Source organism: Nycticebus coucang, chromosome 10 (assembly GCF_027406575.1).
Source record: "Nycticebus coucang isolate mNycCou1 chromosome 10, mNycCou1.pri, whole genome shotgun sequence".
Lineage (NCBI taxonomy): Eukaryota > Metazoa > Chordata > Mammalia > Primates > Lorisidae > Nycticebus > Nycticebus coucang.
This window is the reverse complement of record NC_069789.1, coordinates 65,551,195-65,558,039: the sequence shown is the minus strand read 5'-3', so window position 1 is coordinate 65,558,039 and position 6,845 is coordinate 65,551,195.

Sequence of the window (6,845 nt, the reverse complement as noted above, 5' to 3'; positions counted from 1 at the left end):
CCCATGTCTTAAGAGAAGTCAAAAGCTATCTCAAATAATCGAAACCCTCTACCTCTTCTTCCTCCTCATCTGGCCCTGGTTGGGAAGCAGTCATCTCCGTCAAGTCATCTTCTGTTAATTCTGGAGTGGCGTTAATTAGCTCTTGAATTATCTCCAAGATCCATATCTTGAAGTCCTTCACCCCTTGCTTTTTTTCCCCACATTCACAATCTCTTTCATGATTTTCTTGATGAGCTCTCTCATTAATCATATGAAGTCATACACAACATCTAGAGCAGTCTTCTCCAGCAGGAATTTATTGTTTTAACATCTATGGATTTCACAATTTTTTCTATAATAATCATATATATTCAATGGTGCGCCTCTTCCAGACTTTCAGGATGTTGTCTCTATTGCTATTCCCTTCCAGAGCATTGACAATGCTTCCATAGAGTACCGTGTACAATGAGTCTTTTAACCTTAATCTATAGGCTAAATTATACATGTTGTCTTTGGGGGCAAGTATACTACTCCTGGGGTTCTGGATAACCAGGGCTATGATCTGTTATCCAAAGAATTTTGATAGGCAGTTCTTTACAGGCAAGGTATTCCTGAATTCAAAGACAAAGCATCAGTGAAACAGTTCAGAGAAAGGGTTCCCCTAGTCGGAGCCTTATTGTACAACCAAATGACCAAGGCTTGGGGATTCACAGCTTTATATAATAGACCAGCGCAGTCTTAATCGCAAGTCGAACTGCATTTGCACAAAGTGATAGAGTTAACCTCTCCCTTCCTGACTTAAATCCTGACTCTTGCTTATCTTTCCTGCTAATAAATGTCCTCTGAGGCAGTTTTTTCCAGAATAGGACACTTTTGTCTGCATTAAAAATTTGCTTGAGAACATATTCTTTCTTCTCAATGATTTTCTTAACAGCATCTAGGATCTCTTCTGCTGCCTCTTGGTAGCAGAAGATGCTTCTCCTTTTATCCAGACATTTTAAAATTCAAATCCCAAACCTCTTTCTAAAATTATGAAACCATCCTAAGGTATTAAATCTTCAGCGTTAGTTCCTTCACCCACCTTTTGCTTTTAACCACCATAGAACAACTTTGATTTTTCTCAGTCATAGGGTTTCTGTGTATGCCTTTCTTATAGCAGTCCTGCACCCACATATAAGTTACATTTTCAATACAAATAAGGCATTTTGCAAAAAGTGCAAGGTTTTTTTTTGTGACTGTTGGCATAGCTGCAGCGATGGCATCACAAATTTCATGTTTTACAATGTTCCTTACCCTGGATTAATTTATCTTGAAATGGTGGGGAACTGCAGCTGCAGACTTCAATCTATAGTACATAAGAAGCATGCAACTTTTCCTTGCTACGTTCTAACTTTTCTCTGCTTCTTGGGAGCACGTCTAGCATCATAAATGGCACTTTATAGGGGTCCCCTAGTTTATTCAAAGCTTATGGTATTGTAGCAAACATGATGAAATCTGTGCCAGAGCCGTGAGACATTGCTTTTTACTGTGATATGCAACGTAAAGAGACAAACTGCTCACGTGGAGATAATTAGCATCACAGAGTGTGTTAAGCAGATACTTGCAACACTGAAACTCAGTGTAATAGCAATAGAAGGCAGCTATGAAACCACGGCAGAAGTACTGTATGAAGTACAGTTCATTTTAAGTAGTTACGACGTAATACCACATCTCTTTGCTTTCCTAATTTCTCTCAACGGCACAGTCTCATGTTTGCTCAGTAAGTATTTCTGTGCATGGGTTTTGATTAACTTTTTATAATACAATGGGTACATTTTATGATGGTAAATGATAAAATAGATCGGTGTCTATATATTTGTTATGCACGTATGACATATCGTTTTATGATGTTTTCCATATTTTTAAATTATGCGGTTCAACTGCAAGTTTTTAAAAATAATCAGAAATCTCAAAATATTTTTCCAATATATTCATTGAAAAACAATCTATGTATATGTGTACCCACCCAGTTCAAACCTGCATTGTTCAAGGGTGAACTGCATCGCTTTTCCTTGTTCATTCATCATCGATAGACATTTAGGTTGTTTCCTTGACTATTAGGAATAATGCTGCAGTGAACACAAGAGTATGGATATTTCTTTGAGATCCTGACTTCAGTTCAAGAGTGGAATTGCTAGATCAAATGGTAATTCTATTTCTTTTTTTTTTAGAACCTTCCACATTGTTTTCCTTTTTATATCTATGCACCTTTTTATGTCCCTACCAACAGTATGCAAAGGCTCCCTTTCTTGCACATCCTCAAAGCTGCCCTTTGTTTGCTCATAATAACCATCTTAGCAGGTGTGAGATGACATCTCCTTGTGGTTTGGATTTGCCTTTCCCTGTTGATTGCTGATGTGAGCACTTTTTCATTTACCTCTTGGCTATTTTTTTGTCTTTTTTGCCCATTGTTTAATTGATTAATCTATTTTGCTGTTGAGTTATAGGAGTTTCTTGTATGTTGGGAATATTAATGCCTGCTATGGTTACAATGTGTTCCCCTACAGTTCATGTGTTGGAAATTTATTCCTCAACGTAACAAGTGTTGAGATGTGTGACATTTAAGACGTGAGTAGGTCATGAGGTCTCTGTCCTTATGGATGGATTAGTGCTGTTATCAGAGGGATTGCACTCCTGATAAAAGGATGAGTTTGGCCCCTTTTCTCTGTCTCTCACTTGCTTTCTCTTTCTTGTGCCCATGTACTATCTTGCCCTTCTGCCACCCGCCACTAGATGGCATAGCAAGAACCTCAGTAGATGCAGCCTCGTGATCCTGGACTTCCCAAGCTCCAGAACTGTGAACCAAATAAATGTTTTTTCTTTAAAAATTACCCATTCTGAGGAAATTATTATATTATTATAATAATGGCAGCAGAAAGTAGACAATGCCCTGTGAAATATATGGCATGCAAACATTTTCCCCCATTTTACAAGTTGTCTCTTCACTCTGTTAATTGTTTCCTTTCTTGGTAAGAAGATTCTTAATTAGATGTATTCCCATGTGTCTATTTTTGCTTTTGTTACCTGAGCTTTTGAGGTCAACTCCAAGAAATTATTGTTGAAACCAATGTCTAGAAGTTTTTCACCTGTTTTCTTCTACAACTTTTATTGTTTTGTGTTCCACATTTTAGTCTGTTATTTGAGTTGATTTTTGTACATGGTGTGAGATAAGGGTCCAATTTTATTCTTTTGTATATAGATATCCAATTTTCACAAAACCAATTGTGGAATAAACTGTCTCTTCCCAATAGTATTCTCTATATCCTTGTTGAAGATCAGTGGACCGTATATGTGTGGATTTATTTCCGGCTGTCTGTTCTGTTCCACTGGTCCGCATATCTGCTTTACATTACCACCATATTGTTATGATTAGTGTCAGAAAGGATGATGCCTTCAACTTTGCTTTTCTTGTTCAAAATTTCTTTGGCTTTTCAGAGTCTTTGTGGTTCCAAATAAATTTTAGGATTTTATTTTTATGTCTTATTGGTATTTTTGATATGGACTATATTGAATTTTATTCTTATTTTTTATGCTTTAATAAATGGAAACGCTATTTAAGTTTTCTTTTCTGATTGATCATTGCTAGCGCATAGAAATGCAACTGATTTTTGTATATTAACTTTGTTTCTTGTGACATTACTACAATCACTTATGACTTACAACTATTTTTTTCCTGTGTGTACAGGGAAAAAATACTTTCCCCCCTGCCCCCCATTTTTGATGCCTTTATTCTCTGGTTTGCTCTGGCTGGAATACCCAGTACTATGTCAGATAGCAGAGGCAAGAGTGGTTGTCTTTGCCTTGTTCTAGATCCAAGAGTGAAATTTTTCAGTTTTCCAATTTTTAATATGTTAGCCTTGGGATTTTCATAAATGATTTTTATTGTATTAGCGTGAGTCTCTTTTATGCCTAACTTGTTGAGAGGTTTTTTTTTTATTTTATTTTATATGAAAGGTGTTCTCTCTCATGCTTTCTCTGCACCTATTGGAATGATCATGCAATTTCTGTCCTTCATTCCATTAATATGATGCATCATGTTGATTGATTTTCAAATGTTAAAACAGCCATGATTTTCAGCAATGGCACTGTGGGCTGGGAGCTTTCTTGCCCAGGATCCTACCCCGGATTGAATTGAAGTATGTCTTTGCTGTGGGAGGGCAGGAGTGTTCCAGAGTACACTGGGGCTTAGACCCACTCTGCACAAGGCGAGGCTACCTTGTGTACCAGGATTAGTTCACAATTTCCCCTTCATACCCCTGAGCCACACGATCAAATCACAGAAGTATAATATAGATCCAGCTTGCAGGCTTGTTTCCTGTTCCTTTTGTTCAACTAGTTCAACCTTTGACTGGGTCAGGGAGAAGCACACTGGCCCCTTTCTAAGACAATAGTAATGACTGGATTTGAGGTAGTACGGTTGTATGTGTTACTCAGGACTAAGAGCTTACACTTAAAAGTTAGGCATTACTTTGTACTTGTAAATTTTATAGCAAAAGAATAATCTCTACAACAAAGGTTTTATTATTTTTTTAATAAAACCAAGGCAGTATGATTCATCCTGAGGAAAATTCTCCTCCACCTGTGAACCGGTGAATTCAAATAATTTATGCTTTCAAAATACAATTGTGGGACAGGAGTGGGATAGACATTTGTATTCCAAGAGGGAAAAATAAGAAGAAAAGAATAATTGATCCCAAGTACAAAATCCAGCATCAAATAATGTCTTAGGAATAATATAAAACATCATATATTAAGGCTTGGTAAGAATATTTGTCTAGATGTCCCACTTTCTGGACACATTGGAGTAGGGTTGGGCCTCCAAGACTCCAGGCACTCACCCCTGCCTTTTCTGGGACGCAACCCACACAGCAGCTCCTATAGATTGGAGCTGCATGTCAGAAGCTTTCCCAGGTTAGTTTACCTGGTGGGTCTACAGGTTTGGGGGTCTCTGGGGTAGCTGTTCCCATAGCTCTGCTGGACATTAGCCCAATGGATGTTGAGTAGCTCCAACCCCTATGATAACTGAGTGGGCTGTGAGCATATCAGCACCGCCCTTTTGAACTCTAGGTAGAGGTGGCCATGCCCCCACAGCTTGTCCACTCTACAAGGGGTGGCCTGAGCTGCCAAAAGGCCCGAGCCTTGACATCATTCTGCCTTCAAGGCACCTGACATTCTGAGCCTCTGATGAGCATGTAGACCCCAAGAATTCCAAAATGCCCTCAGAGCCATTCTTCTGTTGTCTTGGTGAATAATATCTGCCTTCCTTCTATCCCGTGTAAAATTTCCTTATCAAACATTCACCTCACCACAATTTTCTCTTGAAAACACTTTTTCATTACTTATGACATTGCTAGACTGAGAATTTCCCAAATCTTTAAGTCTGTTTCCCTTTTAAATATAAATTCTACCTTTAAGTAATTTCTTTTTTCACATTTTACTGTAACCAGTCAAGAGAAACTCTCAATAGTTTGCCTGGATATTGTTTTTGCTACATAATCTATTTAATTGTTCACATTCCACTTTCTGCAAAATACTAGGGAAGGAATACAGTTCAGCCAAATTCATCATCTTTTTATAACAAGGATCACCTTTCCTCCAATTTCCAATAAAATGTTTCCATTTCCATCTAAAACTTCATCAGACAGGCCTGCCTTTATTTCCATTCATGCTTCAATAACATTCTGACCATTAACCACTTATTTAATCTCTAAGAAGACAAAAGCTTTCTCTGAAGATCTCTTCTTCTGAAGCCTCACTAGAATCATCCTTAAGCGTCTGTTCACAGCACTGTGGTTTTCGGCTAGTTTGAACCTCCAAATTCTTTTGGCCTCCATTGTCTACCCAGTTCCAAAGCCACTTCTACATTTTTAGGTATTTGTTGCAGCACTACACTTTGGGTACCAATTTTTGTATCAAAATGCTATAAAAAGTTACCGTACAGTTGGTAATTTATAAAAAACAAATTTATTGCTCATGGTTTTGGAGGCTGGGAAGACCAAGATTAAGACACCAGCAGCTGGAGTGTGGTGAGGGCCTGCCACCATAGGTGGTGCCTTTTATATGTTCTCATGTGGTAGAACTGATGTCCAGACTCCCTTAGGCCCCTTATCTCATTTATGAGGGCACCTCATGATCTACTCACCCCGTAAAGGCCCCACCTCTTAATACCATTACAATGGGAATTGTTTCAATATATGAATTGGGGGAACACAACTTCAGACCATTGTAGTGTCTTTCACCAGGCATAATGTTGTGAAAATCATCCATGGAATTGTGTGTGTAGCACTTTATCCTTTTTTTACTGCTCAATTTTACAAAAGAGTACAATGAAGCTTAGAGTATTGAAGTTGAAATGGTTTGCCAAAGATAACAAAGCCAGCAAAGATTAAAGCCAGGGTCCAAAGAAAGTCCTTTTTAAAAAGATAAGACATAGGCCCACCTAACGGGTACAATTAACAGGTATATGGCACACAACTACAGCTCGGACTTTGCCTTGCAAATGCAAACAATGTAACCTAATTGTGTGCACACTCATAGTATCCTGAAATTAACAAAAAGTTAAGATGCATATTGAGATACCAAAACTAAATATGTAAATTTTTAAGCAATTATCAGTATCTATTAATTTCAGTAAATATAGTAAGTATATTTCACCTAAAAGTAAATGTAAACTAGGAAGTATATTTAATGTTTCAAAATTTATAAGGCAGGGGCGGCGCCTGTGGCTCAGTGAGTAGGGCGCCAGCCCCATATGCCGAGGGTGGCGGGTTCAAACCCAGCCCCGGCCAAACCGCAACCAAAAAATAGCCGGGCGTTGTGGCGGGCGC